Source organism: Schistocerca nitens, chromosome 6 (genome assembly GCF_023898315.1).
Source record: "Schistocerca nitens isolate TAMUIC-IGC-003100 chromosome 6, iqSchNite1.1, whole genome shotgun sequence".
NCBI classification, from domain to species: Eukaryota; Metazoa; Arthropoda; class Insecta; order Orthoptera; family Acrididae; genus Schistocerca; species Schistocerca nitens.
The window spans coordinates 433,394,333-433,412,266 of NC_064619.1; positions in this window are offsets into that span (position 1 = coordinate 433,394,333).

Here is a 17,934-nt window from a genome sequence, read left to right on the forward strand (position 1 = left end):
ACGCGTGCAAAAAATCTGTCATCGTCCCGTAATTTTTCTTGTGCCCAGTGGCAGAACTGTACACGACCTTCTCTAAGTCGTCGCATTGCAATTCCTGGTGCATAGAAATATGGTACGGGTGCAATCGATGTTGATGTAGCATTATCAACACCGACGTATTTGAGATTCCCGATTCTCGCGCAATTTGTCTGCTACTGATGTGCGGATTAGCCGCAACAGCAACTAAAACACCTACTTGGGCATCATCATTTGTTGCAGGTCGTGGTTGACGTTTCACATGTGGCTGAACACTTCCTGTTTCCTTAAATAACGTAACTATCCGGCGAACGGTCCGGTCTCTTGGATGATGTCGTTCAGGATACCGTGCAGCATACATAGCACACGCCCGTGGGCATTTTCATCACAGTAGCCATACATCAACGCGATATCGACCTTTTCCGCAATTGGCAAACGGTCCATTTTAACACGGGTAATGTATCACGAAGCAAATACCGTCCGTACTGGCGGAATGTTACGTGATACCACGTACTTATACCTTTGTGACTATTACAGCGCCATCTATCACAAAGCGAAAAAAGTGGTCCAACTAAAACATTCATATTTCTTTACGTATTACACGAATATGTAATAAAAAAAATGGGGGTTCCTATTTTAAAAAAACACAGTTTATATCCGTTTGACCTATGGCAGCGCCATCTAGCGGTCCAACCATAGCGCCATCTGGTTTCCCCTTGAAGCTACACGAGTTTCGTTCTTTGTAGGTTTTTCGTTTGATACTTCTTTCGTGAGATCTTTGGCCCGGTCACTATCAATGTACCACCCCGTATACTCCGCTAGCCACCAAGCGGTGTGTGTCGGAGGGCACAGTTCGCGCCAAAGTCATATGTCCCCCCCTATCTGCCCCACTTGCCGATCGCGCGAGGGAAAAACAACTGTCTGAACGCCTCAGTACGAGCTCTAATTCCCTTATCTTTGAATGGTGATCATTACGCGATTTGAAAGTTGGTGGTTGTAATATATGCTCTACATCCTCGGTGAAGATCGGATTTCGGAATTTAGTGAGCAGCCCCTTCTGTTTAGCGCTCCGTCTATCTGCAAGTGTGTCCCACTTCAAACTTTCTATGAGATTTGTAACGCTCTCGCGATGGGTAAATGTACCAGTCACGAATCTTGCCGCTGTTCTTTGGGCCTTCTCAATCTTTCTGAAATAGACCTAGTTGGTAAGAGTCCCATACAGACGAGCAATACTCGAAGACTGGACGTACTAACGTATTGTAAGCTATTTCCTTTGTTGAAGGACTGCGTCGCTTCAGGATTCTACCAATAAACCGCAATCTAGAGTTCGCCTTACGCGTTATTTGTGTAATCTGATCATTCCATTTGAGATCATTTCGAATAGTCACACCCAGATGCTTGATGGATGTTACTGCTTCCAAAGACTGGGCATTTATTTTGCACTCTTACATTAATGGGGATTTTCGCCGTGTTATACGCAGTAGGTTACACTTACTAACATTGAGAGATAACTGCCAGTCATTACATCTAGCATTTATTGTCTGCCATGCGTGGCAAAATGGCGCTATCCAAAACCGCCGCCGACAGAAGTGGAGGGAACTATGGTGTACACTTGGCCATTGAGGGGTCGAGGGGGGGGGGGCGGGGAGCTGGCTGCGAAGTTGTGTACGGTGAATAGAGGAGCAACTCTTGAGCAACTGACCTCCCAGATGAACCAAGCGGCTACGGACAGTGTCTCCTCAACGACCTTTCAGCGAAAGTTGCTGCCTATGGACCTCCGTAGAAGGCGCATGGTTCATGTATCCATGCCGATTGCTGTCCATCGGCGACGAAGGCTGGTATTTGCACGCCAGTACCAAACAGGGCGTCCACTGAGTGGCGACAGGTCGTCTTTTTAGACGAACCACGTTTTACGTTCCATCGGACAGGTGGCCGTTTGCATGTACGGCGCGAAATGTCTGAAAGCAAACACCCTGCAACCAGGAGAGAACATTATGGTCTGGAGAATGTTTCTGTGGTATTTCCTGGCGAACTGAGTGATTCTGGAAGGCGCACTGGATCAAAACAAGTATGCATCTATCTTTGGGGACCATGTCCACCCCTACATGCAGTTTGTTTTTACTCGTCATGATGTTATGTACCAACAGGAGAATGCAACGTGTCTCACAGCTCGCAGTGTTCGTGCGGTGGTATTAATTTACCGTACTACCGCAGCTGTCAGACTTCCCGGATTTAAACTCAATACATAATCTGTGAGACCACCTCGATAGGGTTGTTCGCGTTTTGGATCTTCAACAGAGAAACCTAATGCAGATGGCCACGGCATGCCTCCACATCCCTGTCGGTACCTTCCAGAACCTCACTGACTGCACGTCTCGCAGAGGTCTGTGCAGTAAAATGTGGTCATTCAGACTTTTTACAGGTGGGCACATTAATGTTACTGGAAAGTGTATAAACCAGCGGGACGAAGAAAAATTGCCAAAATCCGGTCGAAGGACTTAAACTAATCCTTGTACGCAGCCGTAACAGGCAAAGATAATACGTGCAGCAGATGACGAAGATGTGAACTATAGTTGAATTCTTTATCTTGGTGGTTCGCGCATGCCCGCCCAGACGCGGGAGATTGCTGCGTTGCCAGTTGCACACGACGCACGCGCCAAGAGAAGCAACGCCATAGTATAGTATAGTTCGCAAGCTTACGTTTAGGGGGGAGCGCGCAGTTTATGGAGTAAAGCCACCACGGCCGCATTAACCCTTTCGCTGCTACAGAGACGTGCTCCCCGCATTCCGCGCTGTGCGCGATTTTGTCACTGCACGGCTCGCCTGTGCTGACACATGGTGTTTCCGACTGCTTTGACACACTTATCATTCGATTCCACAAAAACTATTTGGCCCAAAAATTAAATTTTTACACATCATCTTGACTGATACCTTCCCCCCACTTCCTTTGACTGACTGAAGTGCTTTAAAATAAAGCCAAACGCGCCCGGTGTAAATAAAACTTTTATTACAGTCGCGAAAGACGGAATATTTCTCAATATTACATACGACACCTATGTGGTACTTAAATTAAATGAGATATTGTTATACAGTAAATTTTTTATGAAATTTAGGTACCTTGTCCACATTTCATTCTCAACATTGTGGCAACTAAAATCGAACATACGGAAAGTATACGCTATGGACTTTTACCTCTGCAAACTCTTCAAAATTTCGTGCCGTGGTTTACTACATTTAATGCTGCACAATAACTGGGTTGAACATCGAAACAAAATTAAGTCATTTATGGGGGTAAGGTATCAGTCAAGAAGATGTGTAAAAATCTAATTTTTGGGCCAAATAGTTTTTGTGAAATCGAATGATAAGTGTGTCAAAGCAGTGGGAACACCATGTGTCTGCACAGGCAAGCACTGAAGTGATGACAAAATCGCGCACAGCGCGGAATGCGGGGAGCACGTGATTGCAGCAGCGAAAGGATTAATGAAGAGACAAAGCACTAGAAATTTCAAAAAATTGCATTCAAACGAATAAAATTCGTGAAGTAAGACACTTCGATATTGTTTTTAAATAAAGAAAATATTTATCATCGCACAAGGTATGAACTCTCTACTTTTCGCTTACTTAACCATTACGCTAGCGCAGCTCGTCCTAGTGTCAATCCATAAGGAGTCTAACAGGTAACGCAAAATTCTGACAAACACTGTTGGTATGCTTATGAATTACTCGCACTTCGTCGAAGTACAATAGGAAATAAACAATTACCGCAGTTCTTTATTGCGAAAAAGCGGTTCTTGAAATTGATACAAACACCTTTCCTTGCTATCGCCTGAATTAAGAGTCTTATTGCTTGTTTGGTTTAATTAATTAATAGAAAATGAAGCAATTGGTATAAAGAATGGTTTTTCCAAACTTTCAAAAAACAAAGTCTGCTATCAAGACATTGCTTTTGTTCTATTACTATATTTATGACTGAACGTTTCTGAAACTGAAGACACTCGTCCGTGCTCTGCTCTGCAGTCGAGATCTGGCAACGTCGTTCTCTGTTCATTGGCTGACTGTATTTTTTGACGTCAGATGCGCAGAACGAACCTAAACTCGGCCGCCAACATAGATGACGCGCACTTTAGTGAGACTAAAATTGCAAGGGACTCCTTCGCATTTAGTTTTCGGTCCACATTTAACGCCCATTTTAATACTTCATGTCCAAAAGAACACACAGCATTGATGACTTGCAGCCGTCTAGAACGAAATTAGAATTATATATTTAATACCTTCAGCTCCTGATGGGCGTTTATATAAGTCAACGGGGACACATGAAACTGTGTGCCCCGACCGGTACTCGAACCCGGGATCTCCTACTTACATGGCAGAAACTCTATACATCTTTTTGTTTTGTTTTGCCCGTTGTTGATCGTTGTGTTTGGTCGTTGCGGCCGTCACATGACATCCGTTGAAGTTCGTTTGTTGATCCCTCCACTCAGTTCTTTTTATAACAGAGGCCAACGGGCTCTTTGACTAAACACGCTGAGCTACCGTTCCGGCGCAGGCAAAGATTATTCCTCGTCCATCTGTGCCACCGAGGGCACAGAGGATAGTGCGAATGTAGGGACTATCTTGCGCGCGCCTTCCGCGAGAACCACATTCTCACCTTATATGTACACACACTACGTTCATAGTGTCCCTACCCAACACACTCATTACTCGTGGAAAACATTTTTACCAAGTCCCGTAAGAGTTCGGGTAATATGTGTGCATCCGCACAGAAGAGGAAGGTCATGGCTGGTATTGCCAGAACTATATACTTTTATGGATATGATGTCTGTTCTTTCGGATATATATCAACGCCTGTCAGCAGCTGAAGGTATTAATATAATTAATATATAATTCTAATTTCGTTCTAGACGGCTGCAGGTCATCAGTGGTGTCTGTTCTTTCCGATATGTCCGAAAGAACAGACACCATATCCATGTAAGTATATAGTTCTGACAATACCGGCCATGACCTCCCTCTTCTGTGCGGATGCACACATATTACCCGAACTCTTACGGAACTTGATAAGAATGTCTTCCACGAATAATGGGTGTGTTGGGTAGGGACACTACGAATGTAGTGTATGGACATATAAGGTATGAATGTGAGTCTCGCGGGAAGCATGTGCGAGATAGTCCCTGCAGTCGCGCTATCCTGTGTGCCTTCGGTGGCTGACATGGATAGAGCGTCTGCCAGGTAAGAAGGAGATCCCGGTTTCGAGTCCCGGTCGGGGCACACATTTTCACCTGTCCCCGTTGATATACAGGGTGATTCAAAAAGAATACCACAACTTTAAAAATGTGTATTTAATGAAAGAAACATAATATAACCTTCTGTTATACATCATTACAAAGAGTATTTAAAAAGGTTTTTTTTTCACTCAAAAACAAGTTCAGAGATGTTCAATATGGCCCCCTCCAGACACACGAGCAATATCAACCCGATACTCCAACTCGTTCCACACTCTCTGTAGCATATCAGGCGTAACAGTTTGGATAGCTGCTGTTATTTCTCGTTTCAAATCATCAATGGTGGCTGGGAGAGGTGGCCGAAACACCATATCCTTAACATACCCCCATAAGAAAAAATCGCAGGGGGTAAGATCAGGGCTTCTTGGAGGCCAGTGATGAAGTGCTCTGTCACGGGCTGCCTGGCGGCCGATCCATCGCCTCGGGTAGTTGACGTTCAGGTAGTTACGGACAGATAAGTGCCAATGTACAACTAAATGAAACTTTATAGCTCCCTTAATTCGCCGACAGATAGTGCTTAGCTCTGCCTTTTGTCGTTGCAGAGTTTTAAATTCCTAAAGTTGTGGTATTCTTTTTGAATCACCCTGTATATCAACGCCCGTCAGCAGCTGAAGGTATTACTATATAATTCTAAGCCCATTTTAATACTGCAGACAGATTCCATAATGAATATTTTTCACTCTACAGTGAAGTGTGTGCTGATCTGAAATTTCCTGCCAGGCTGCAAATATGTGGCGGCACTGGAATCGCAGCTGCGAATTGCACAGGAGAACTTCTACGACGCTTGGAAGGTGGGAGGTAGCGAAAAAAAAAAAAAAATGGTTCAAATGGCTCTGAGCACTATGGGACTTAACATCTGTGATCGTCAGTCCCCTACTTAAACCTAACTAACCTAAGGACATCACACACATCCATGCCCGAGGCAGGATTCGAACCTGCGACCGTAGCGGTCACGCGGTTCCAGACTGAAGCGCCTAGAACCGCACGGCCACACCGGCCGGCGAGGTAGGGAAAATAATGCTATGAGAGCGGGTCGTTAGTTGTGCTTGGATAGCTCAGTTGGTAGAGCACTTGCCCGCGAAAGGCAAAGGTCCCATATTCGAGTGCCGGTCCAGCGAACAGTTTTAATCTGCCGGGAAATTTATGCAAATAGGTTGTAATATTCTGAATATCGTGGGGTGCAGAGCAAAGCTGGAGGTCATCGGTATGGAAATGGATTCAAAGGAGAGCTGTACTGGGTACCCGTAGAAGTCATACACGTTACAAGGAGAACAATAGTGGCTCCCAGACTGATATCTGTGGCACTCTTGACAGGACAATTATACATTGCCACATAGTCACGTTGCAGTGTTACTAAACTGTATCTAAACTACAGTTCGCGAGGAGTATCGTAAAACAAGAGTGCCGATCAACGTTTAACTGTCCCTTGACGTTAACGTGTGTCAGATGGCACTTGCGAGATTTCCAGAGAGTGCGCATTTGATATTCCATTTCTTTCTCTCTCTCTCTCTCTCTCTCTCTATCTGTCTCTCGATCTCTGTCTTTCGGGCGTAAGCACTACGGTGGTACTGCTCTGGTTAGAGCTTTAGTTTAGCTTGTCGAGTAATACCTCTCTATATTCATTTCAACGATGCACACGCAACTGGTTGGTAACAGGCGCCCGCCATCAGTATCTCTCTGCGTTAGGTAAGGACAGCATTATCTGCTTTCACTGACCTCCGTATCGGTTGGACATTAAACCACAAACAGGAAAAAGAAAATCTGTATCAATTGGCATGACCTGCTGTTAACATCCACGGACATTCTATCTGATTCGTCGTCCTAGTACATGGGTAGTGAATTTCGCCCATGACACCTAATCACGAGGTAATGAAATGAAATGTCGTGTGGCTAGGGCCTCCCGTCGGGTAGACCGTTCGCCTGGTGCAGGTCTTTCGATTTGACGCCACTTCGGCGACCTGCGCGTCGATGAGGATGAAATGATGATGATTAGGACAACACAACACCCACTCCCTGGGCGGAGAAAATCTCCGACCCAGCCGGGAATCGAACCCGGGCCCTAAGGATTGACAGTCTGTCACGCTGACTACTCAGCTACCGGGGGCGGACAAGATATGACGAACACTGTCGGATCTGAGGTACTGTACCCGTGGAATCAAAGAAGGAATTAACTGTAGAAACTTCCACAAATTTTCGATCAGTAAAGGAGAAGAATGCACGAACAACGGAGACACTCTTAGGTGTCATGAGACAGCTAAGCGGGTGGCGATTCTTCTGGAAAACCTGAAATTCTCAGGGAGTTACATTTCAACTGGAAAAAAAAATCAGGAAAATCTCAGAGAATTTCAGGAATTCATAAAATCTCATGGAATTCTGTGTTTTTAACTTCGCGTTGGTATTTAATTTTATTGAGTTGTAAATAAAATTTTAAAAGACTTAGTATTTCAAAGTGAGTTGGTTACATGAATATTATTCCATACAATTTATCGACTTGTCGACTTTTCAAGTTTGAGTAGCTGCCCTGCCTTAGACTATAAAAATAAGCATCAAAACTCTTCCGCGAGAACGTTACAACACAAAAAATTTGTATACTAACTATTTACAACGTAATTTTCATTTTTTATTATAGCAGACTAGCTTTTTGCCGACGGCATCGCCCGCGTACGCATATGTTCATGTACTTCACACACACACACACACACACACACACACATATATATATATATATATATATATATATATATATATATATATGTGTGTGTGTGTGTGTGTGTGTGTGTGTGTGTGTGTGTGTGTGTGTGTGTGTGTGTGTGTGTGTGTGTGCTCACACATTTCCTCTGTATGTGTGGCGAATTTCACTCTGCAATTTTATCTGAGGCTAGAGAAAACTTGTAATTTTGCCTGGGTAAGAAGGATGCAAAAAGTCGTAGACTGTGGTTCAACTTTTTAGGTTTGTAAAGGGAGCAAACACTTTTGAAGTATTCCCAGTTAAAGCCGGCCGATGTGGCCGAGCGCTTCTAGCCTCTACAGTCTGGAACCGCGCGACCGCTACGGTCGCAGGTTCGAATCCTGCCGCGGACATGGATGTGTGTGATGTCCTTAGATTAGTTAAGCTTAAGTAGTTCTGAGTTCTAGGGAACTGATGACCTCAGAAGTTAAGTCCCATAGTTCTCAGAGCCATGTTGATTTTTCCCAGTCAACTAGAAAACAGGGAAAAACTATCAACAGATCGTTTTCGAACGTTTTACACGTCCCCATTTCTTATCCTCAGCCCTAAATCCACAGGGGTAATAGAAGCATCTTAATCCCATAGTATTTATATAAAAAAAGAAGTCGTGCATGTGTCAAATGTGGTTGAAATTGCTCCAGGCGTTCGTGGGTTACACACACACACACACACACACACACACACACATATATATATATATATATATATATATATATATATGGTTTTTTTTAGATAGCAAGTGATAAGTGCACCAATTTGGTAGAAATTGTTCCAGGCATTACAGAGGTATGCTTTTAAGTCAAGCCGCCTCCCGCCGTCCTCCTACCCCCCTAGGGGTAAAATGTTATCGGGAATGTCACCAATGAGCGTAGCAATCCCAAAAACCATGGATTCGATACTATATCGGTCGTTATCGAAGACCATGTGCTATACGAAATGAAGGCATTTTTCTAACTAGAAAGCATAATTACACACGAGGGATGAAGTAAGGAGGATATAAGAAGCAGAACGAGAACATACCTCGCTGAACGAAGGCTACTAGTACAAACATTGACCTTCATCTGAAGAAGTAATTTCCGAGAATGTACGTCTGCAGCACAGCATTGTATGGGAATGAATCGTGAAGTGTGAAGAAAACGAATTGTTCCAGATTATCGGCACCGAAGGACAGTGAAACGTAAGCGGATTTGATAAGGAATGAGAGCATTATCTGCAGAGTCGCCAATGAAAGGTACGTGTGGAAAAACACAAACTAAAAGAAGGAACACGATATAGTCAGTTACTTAAGTTTCGGGATTCATAAAAGACCCACATAAAATTTTAAATTTAATTTTATTAGTTAATATTTAACTCCTAAATTATAAATAACTGTTTTAGCTTCCACTCTATTAGATGGAGGCACAGAGGGTGAACCTGTAGAGAAAAACAGAGATCGGATTATGTATAACAAATGATATAGGAGTCTGGATGTGTTACTCTGAGACGAACAGATGATACAGGAGAAGTAGTCGTGGCGGACGATAATACACCAGACAACTGACTAATTACCACTTCCTCCACCCCGCACCTCCCAAGAAAATAGAAAAAGTAAAATATTGTTTGAATTTAATTGCAACTGTTTTATTTCAATTTAGCTACCGAAGATACCTAACGCTGATTAAGGCACAGGAGTTGCATTTGGGAAAAATAAAGATCGAATCCACATCCGACCATCAAGAGTGGATTTCGCATGCTTTAAAACAAATGATGGGGTCGTTCCTTTGAAAAGTAGAACGCTGATCTTGAACTGTGAAATTATTCTTATGTCTCGGTGACTCACTAGCTAAGAGTTGTAATCGCCCGTTTTTTCTAGGATTTCTATTTCTCACTTTTCCCTTTTTTCACGACTGGGCAGTGTTTGTTAATATGAAATATGCCGAGTTGCACCTTGATTAGGCATCCACGTTATACTGTAGGTAAGTCAGTTCAAAGCTCGGATGAAGATGCCTATCCAAAATGTACTGTGGTGTTCAAACCATCTTTCGAGTTGTTGACAGCTTTCATCCATGAATAAAGAGAATTAGTGTCTCGCCAATCACCACATTGTCTTCAGTGTCACAGCTCTCCAGACCTTTTCTCCTTAAAGCAATCAATCTCCGTGGTAAGAGAACGAAATAACAAGTTTATATTTGAAGAATCAGGTACACTAACATCGCTTGTAAATCTTAGCGTACCTGATATTTCAGAATAACATAACAATTCGGATCGCTCCCAGGAGGGCACACAATCTCAAATATATACAAATCAGTAAAAAGACAGGGTTCCAGAAAAGTAATAGTACCACGTCTGAAGCAGACATGTGTCGAATTTACTTTGAAAGAGAAAGAATTCCGCTGAATTTGTTTTCGCCTGGCTTGTTAACCATTTGTAACTTTCAGAGAAGCGTCATGAGCGTCGAATTTTGAGTAAAACCTACACATTTAAATTGTTGCCACATTAAAATTGCTTCTTTTGACAAAACACAGCAGAGTTTACACCGTTTCACCACCCTAACGTGTTGTGCAGATGCATTTGCGAAAGAATTTTGAAACAGTGGTTTATAAAGTTTATTAAGTGAGGAACTGAGGATAAGTAGGGCCAGTAGCTTATGGAAAAGCACATTGTCAGCATAAAAATAAACATGTAATGGCTTCACTTTCGTTGTTTCAAAACCTGTAGCATTTCTCGTTACACGAGCTATCGATGGCCCTTAAAAATTATGTTCTTTCATCGGAAAAGTTTGTAGTTAGTGGAATGACACGGTAGATGACGAAGTTCTCCATAACAGCCATATGGCAACATAGTCTCCTCCCTGCGTTCTATCGTTTGCCAAAATCTCATTTCGATATCTCAAACTGTTTAGGAAATATGAGTAGTGTTGTGGATATTTCACTCTGGCTTTATCGCTGGCGCAAGCGATTGCAAATGAGCGGGCTACATCAGATCAGTGTTTCGAGATCGATGACAGATAGAGATCACGTCACAAGTCTAAAGAAAAATTCAGTATGTTAGCTAAATTTAATACGCAGCAAAGTATTACGTAATATGCACCAAACGCAAAATCATAACGATCGCTATTTTTCATTGCTAACTTTTTCGAATTTCGCACACTATCTTACTTCCTTGCAAATATCACAATAACTATGGCCATTAACGAAACGATGGGCACAACATCACGAAGCTGACATAAAAGCTATTAGTAACGCAAAATGAATAGTTCCTGTAACATTGTTAGAGAAAGACTGCAGGCTTGCGTCTCGATCCTGTCGTCACTGACCGGGTAGGGGGCAAACACTGCCGGCCTCCCCTTCCGAACAAATGAATTAACTCGCCCAACGCTTTGGACTGTCACTGCGCATTGGCCACCGTGTCCTGCGTAGACTCGCCATATAAGACAAACAGTCATGACGGAATTACATAGTTCCTTTCAAAACACGAGTAACAAAATAAGGCATTTGGATTTTCCGGTTGTAAATTGGTATAAAGGCACTCACTGTCCCATTGCGTTATTGCACTGTTAATACTTTGACCAAATCAGTTCTTCCCAATTACCTCAGAAATTTTCTTCGGCATTGATTTTGTTACAGTTTGTAGTTCTTGCAGCGGAACTGTCACCCACACTTCCCATATCGCTCTTTTCAGCTCACGTACTGCCTCAAATTGCCTTCTGTTGCAAGAAGCACGTCTTGGAAGTATTCTACATTTACATCCATAATCTAACATCGTGAGAAGCTTAAAAGGGTGTCTTACGACGTCCGCCCCGAGCAGATGCGACGAACAAAAGCGAACAAAATGAGATTAAACAAAAAAAAAAAAAAAAGCGGTCTAAGGCGCTGCAGTCATGGACTGTGCGGCTGGTCCCGGCGCAGGTTCGAGTCCTCCCTCGGGCATGGGCGTGTGTGTTTGTCCTTAGGCGTGTGTGTTTGTCCTTAGCAGTTAAGTCCCATAAGATTTCACACACATTTGAACATTTTTTTTGTCCTATCTGCTATGGATCCGACACACTTGAGCAGTATTATCACCAGTGATTTGTAAGCAATCTCCTTTGTAGACATTGAACTTCTCCAATATTTTCCCAATAAACTGTAGTCTGCCACCTGATTTACCCACGACTGAACCTATGTGATCATTCCATTTCATATCCCTACAAAGTGTTACGCACAGGTATTTGTATGGGCTGGTAGATTCCAACAGTGACTCCTTGACATTATAATAGTAGGATACTACTTTGCTGCGTTTTGTGAAGTGCATCATTTTACATTTCTGACATTTAAAGCAAGTTTCTCTGCACGACTTTGAAATCTTATCGAGATCTGACTGTATACTTAAGCGGCTTTTTTCAGATACTACTTATTTATAGATTACTGCATCATCTACAAAGAGCCTTATTTTAATATTAATATTACCTGCGAAGTCATTAGCATACAACATGAATAGCGAGATCCATGGGGCACACCTGAAGTTAGTTCTACACCTACATTCCCTAAACGTTTTCCACAGGACTCAAACCCGGGCTACGTTCAAAAATGGTTCAAATGGTTCTGAGCACTGTGGGACTTATCATCTGAGGTCATCAGTCCCCTAGACTTAGAACTACTTAAACCTAACTAACCTAAGGACATCACACACATCCATGCGCGAGGCAGGATTCGAACCTGCGACCGTAGCAGCCGCGTGGTTCCGGACTGAAGGGCCTAGAATCGCTCGGCCACCGCGGCCGGCCTGGGCTACGTTCAGGCCAGGGTAAGACGTCGATATCTTTATCTTGAAACCACTTTTTGCAGCCGGCCGTTGTGGCCGAGCGGTTTTAGGCGCTTCAGTCCGGAACCGCGCGACTACTACGGTCGCAGGTTCGAATCCTGCTTCAGGCATGGATGGGTGTGATATCCTGAGGTTAGGTATGTTCAAATGGTTCAAATGGCTCTGAGCTCTATGGGATTTAACACCGGAGGTCATCCGTCCCCTAGAACTTAGAACTACTTAAACCTAACTAACCTAAGGACATCACACACATCTATGCCCGAGGCAGGATTCGAACCTGCGACCGTAGCGGTCGCGCGGTTCCAAACTGAGGCGCCTAGAACCGCTCGGCCACTCCGGCCGGCGTTATGTTTAAGTAGTTCTAAGTTCAAGGGGACTGATGACCTCAGATGTGCTTAGAGCCACCTTTTGCAGCAGAAACGCACACAGATGCATTAGCTTGTTGAAACAACAGACTTTCGTCCCCTAGGTCCTAATACATTCCAATCAGTTCTGTCTGTATCGTCACAGTGTACGTGTCGAAGTTCATTCTAGTGTTCAGCCAACCAAACGTGCCTTATCTCTAGCGCAGAAGGCTGTCCACCATCAGAATTTCTGCTTATTTTTACCTGCTGCTCAGGTTTCCAGATCATGCCAATAATACTGAAATCCAGCCTGCCCATCTAAATTTAACTTCTGCTGATGCACAGTTCCTTGTCTTGCGGTAGCGTTTTCGCTTCCCGCGCACGGGGTCCCGGGTTCGATTCCCGGCGGGATCAGGGATTTTTCCTGCCTCGAGATGAGTGGGTGTTGTCGTGTCTTCATGATCATTCAACCCCATTATGGTCACAGGAAGGCAATGGCAAACCACCTCCACTAGGACCTTGCCTAGTACGGGGGTGCGGGTCTCCCTCATCGTCCCCTACGCTTCTCGGAGTGTGGGACCTCATCATTATCTTACCATGAAGATCACGTTATCCCATTCTTAAGTCCATGACACGTTTTTCAGCAAACTCTCATCTAACCTTTTTACGTTTAGGTGCTAGAGCGGGTTTCTACAGTTGTTTCTTGAATGCAAGATGTTTATCATGTGACAAAATTTGTCGTGCACGTCTGGCAGTTACTGGCAATTGTAAATTAGCAAGTTGAGAAGAATAACGGTTTGTGGGCCTTGATTTGCTCAAAAGCAACCCTTTCTATGCTTCAGATAATTTTCTGCTTTGCCCACATTTTCCGTTCGTTCATGTCGTGCGCCCAATCTAACGAAATTGTCAATCACTGTACTTGAACTGTTTAACTTCTTGGAAGTTTTACAATTACAGAGTCCCATTTCCTTGTACGTACCGAGTTTTGCTTTTTCTTCTTTTAATAACTACCAATCGCAGTTTATGTACACAATTGTGTATCAGTTTCCTATCAGCAGAAAAGGCACGTACGCACACACTCACCGCATAGAGCCGACTGCCTTTATGCCACCCTCTACCATTTGAATTGTTGGATGTCTTCTTACATACTGTACTACAGACATTAAGTGTGATACCATTTAACAGCATTTGTCGATATACTGGGTTTCATATTATTGCATGTACAATGTGCGCAACCGACAATGTTAATTTTCCTGCAAATATTCACACCTTTATACTGATTTCCACTATTGTATAAAACAAAAAGCATTACGCCAAAACCCGTACAGATATTCACGGTTTACCGAGTTTTATTTAATCAAATCTGTTCAAATATTCTCTTTATGACAAATATAATGCAGCCTCTTAGCTTGTGATGGGTGTAACATGTTTTACGTAATGTAATCCAAGTAACTCCTTGTTCTGCTGAAGAAGATAGCGGTATCGAAATTTAGATCAGATTTAAAAATAAATAAAAATCGGCAACTGGTCGGCTGTGTACTTTATTAATTGGACATTGATGTTTGTTTGCCAGCTTACATTATATTTGGCAAATAATGAATATTTGCACAAACTATGGAGGCAAAAATGGTCAATTTTTTTGAGTGTGGTTATGATTTTATGCTTCTGAACTGGTTGCAAATAAAGTATTTAACAGAACTTCGGGTTTCAGAATGAAGTTCAGCATATGTGTATAGTGCGTGAAATAATTCCTAAGTAGCCAAAAATCTTCAAATGAAAAAAAAAATGTTTATTTATATTGAAAATACTACTATACTTAAAATGTGCAGTCGTGCTGCACAGCATGAATTGTGGTATTACTAGTAAGACACACATTAGATAGTTTTCTCCTATCAAGTACGTGTGTCCATCCCACGTTATGGATTTCTTTGAACTGATACTGAAGATATGCATCTGTTTGACAGGACAGGATAGAATGACCAAAGAGATCGGTGTGTTAAGAAGAAATCTACGGATACCCGTCACTGAACGCTGGCCCCTATTTTGACTGGACCATAGGTGAGATTCTTCCTACATTTCCGTCACGGGGCCTGAAGATGGCGTAATGTAGCGCTGAATCTGATTGCTCGAATAAAATAACAACCAGGAGGCTGAAGGTGTTTTGATTCGACATTTCATACTGAGCATCCGAGGTCACGCAAACCATTTGTATAAAGATGATCTTACAGAGGATAGGAGTTCGGTTTGTAAAGTATTTTTAAAATGATTTTTTTTTGGGGGGGGGGGGAGGGGTTAGAATATATGCCTCGCTGTGTACGCCTATGACACCAGCTGAACTTCGTATGATGCTGGCAAGCTGTTGTTGCTGAATAATGAATAGCTTTTTGGATCAAAGCTAACAGATTATTCTTATCCTTAGTACTGATTTTGTGAACTGACTAATTGATTGGTAAAACGCTTGTATTATGTGTGATAAGTTGAAAATGTCTGTCGAACTGAGATTCGAACCGTGAAAAGTAGAGATTTTGAGTCGCTCCGTTAGCTGTGCTCCAATGGCATAACTAGCATGGCACTGCCTGTGGAAGGCAAGGATCCATATTCGAACTCCGGTTCAGCACCCGGTATTAACTCGCCGCATACAATCATCAGAGTAAAGACTCTGCTCAGACTACAACAATTAATCATGATGAATAAATACAATGAGAAGCAGTAGTTACTGTACGGTAACCTATTCATTGAGCAGGTTTCTGAAGGACGTTTCTAAATTCTCATGACAAGTAATTAATCATCTTTTCATTTTTTTAACGTTCTAATAGCAGCTATGTTTTGATAACAAATTATAGGACTGGATTCCGCGTGTTTCCATAAAATACAAATTTAGATTACGTTAGTTTCCTCTCATAAACATGTTTAGGCAACTTTATTTTATTGAAATGTGAAAATAGCTGTGATAACATTTGGGAATGAAAATGATTACTAAACTTTTTTGTCTATTGCGATTTTTATCCTAGTTATTTGTTGGTCGAGTAGCATGGAGAGCTGCATCAAACCAGTCTCAGGACTGAAGACCACAACAACAACAATTTGTTGGTCAGAATTTATAGGACTTCATTTCTGGTTGGATATGCAACATCAGGCTGTTTTCGTTGTGGTATTAGGGCGAGCTGTCGAAATGCACTTTTATCACTGTAATTCCGTAGCTCGAAAATATTTCGCTATAACATTTCGTGAGTATTTACTGCATTTCCGCGCAACGAAATTATGGTGAAAATGGTGATTTTCGTTATTTGTCCAACCATTATCACTAAAAACTTTCTACTGTTGCGGGTAAAAAGCTATCCATCCAGTAATGAAGGCCTCACAAACTCGAGCAAGTAGTAATCAAGGTAAAAGATCGCAAGGGGCTAAAAATTGTTTATGAATCCAAACTTCACGTCATTGATAGGTCTATGGAGACAGCAATCCTATGACGATTAGGAGAAAAAGAAATTGCCTCAGACTGCAATTAATGCTCTTCATTTTATTATGTCATAAACGATTTTGAGGTTCCTAGCCTCATCAGATGTACATGATGAATCGGTGTGTGGTATGTTCATCATAGGACCCTATGCTATTGACACCTTGAGAATGAAAATTAGGTCTAAGCATTTTTTGCTATTTTGTCGAAAACTGTCATTTGAGCCCGTGGCTGTGTACAAAATGTAGGTTGACTCTTACAGAGAAGACAACAGCAACTAGCCACTTTTTACAATGCTACTTACTTATTTTAATAGCGCCGTTACCGGTTTCGAACCGTAAGGTTCATATTCAGAAGGCCAGTTCACGTTAAGATACATTTTACATTAGCTTTCACTCTTTGTTTTTTCAAATGATGAAACTTCCTTGGGGTGGTGGTGTCCTACAACCAAAACAAGATGTGAGACAATGTGTTTTTAACTGTAATTGTGCCTCACAACGATTTTAAATGATGTAAACAAATTATTCTAGTAGGTAACCAAAACATCTTCACTAGAATAATTTGTTTACATCATTTAAAATTGTTGTGAGCCACAATTACATTTAACAAGACATTTTGCCGGCCGCTGGTGGCCCAGCGGTTCTAGGCGCTTCAGTCAGAAGTTAAGTCCCATAGTGCTCAGAGCCATTTCAATATGAAGAAAACAGCGGCTGAGTCTCATTGAATGCTCTCAGGTACGTATGGTAAGGACGCTATTAGTGAAAAAATGTGTCGTGAGTGGTTTCAACGCTTCAAGAACGGTGATTTTAACGTTGTAGACCAGCATAGTGGTGGAAGAGAGAATGTTTTCTAAGATGTAGAATTGGAGACATTGCTGAGTGAAGACTCGCATGAAACTCAAGAAGAATTGGCACGATTAGTGGGAGTGACACAGCAAGCCATTTCAAAACGTCTCAAGGCTGTGGGCATCATTCAGAAAAAAAGAAACGTGGGTCCCGTGTGAGGTGAAACCAAGAGACGTTGAACGGCGTTTGTGTGTTTGTGAACAGTTGCTTCAGAGGCAAAAACGAAAGGTATTTCTGCATCACACTGTGACCAGGGACGAAAAATGGGTTCATTATGATAACACTAAACGCAAAAAATCATGGGGATATCCCGGCCATGCTTCCACGTCGACGGCCAAACCGAATATTCACAGCTCCAAGATCATGCTCTGCATTTGGTGGGACCAGCTCGGCTTCGTGTACTACGAGATGTTAAAACCAAGTGAAACAATCACAGGTGCTTGTTATCGAACGCAATTAATGTGTTTCAGCAGAGCATTAAAAGACA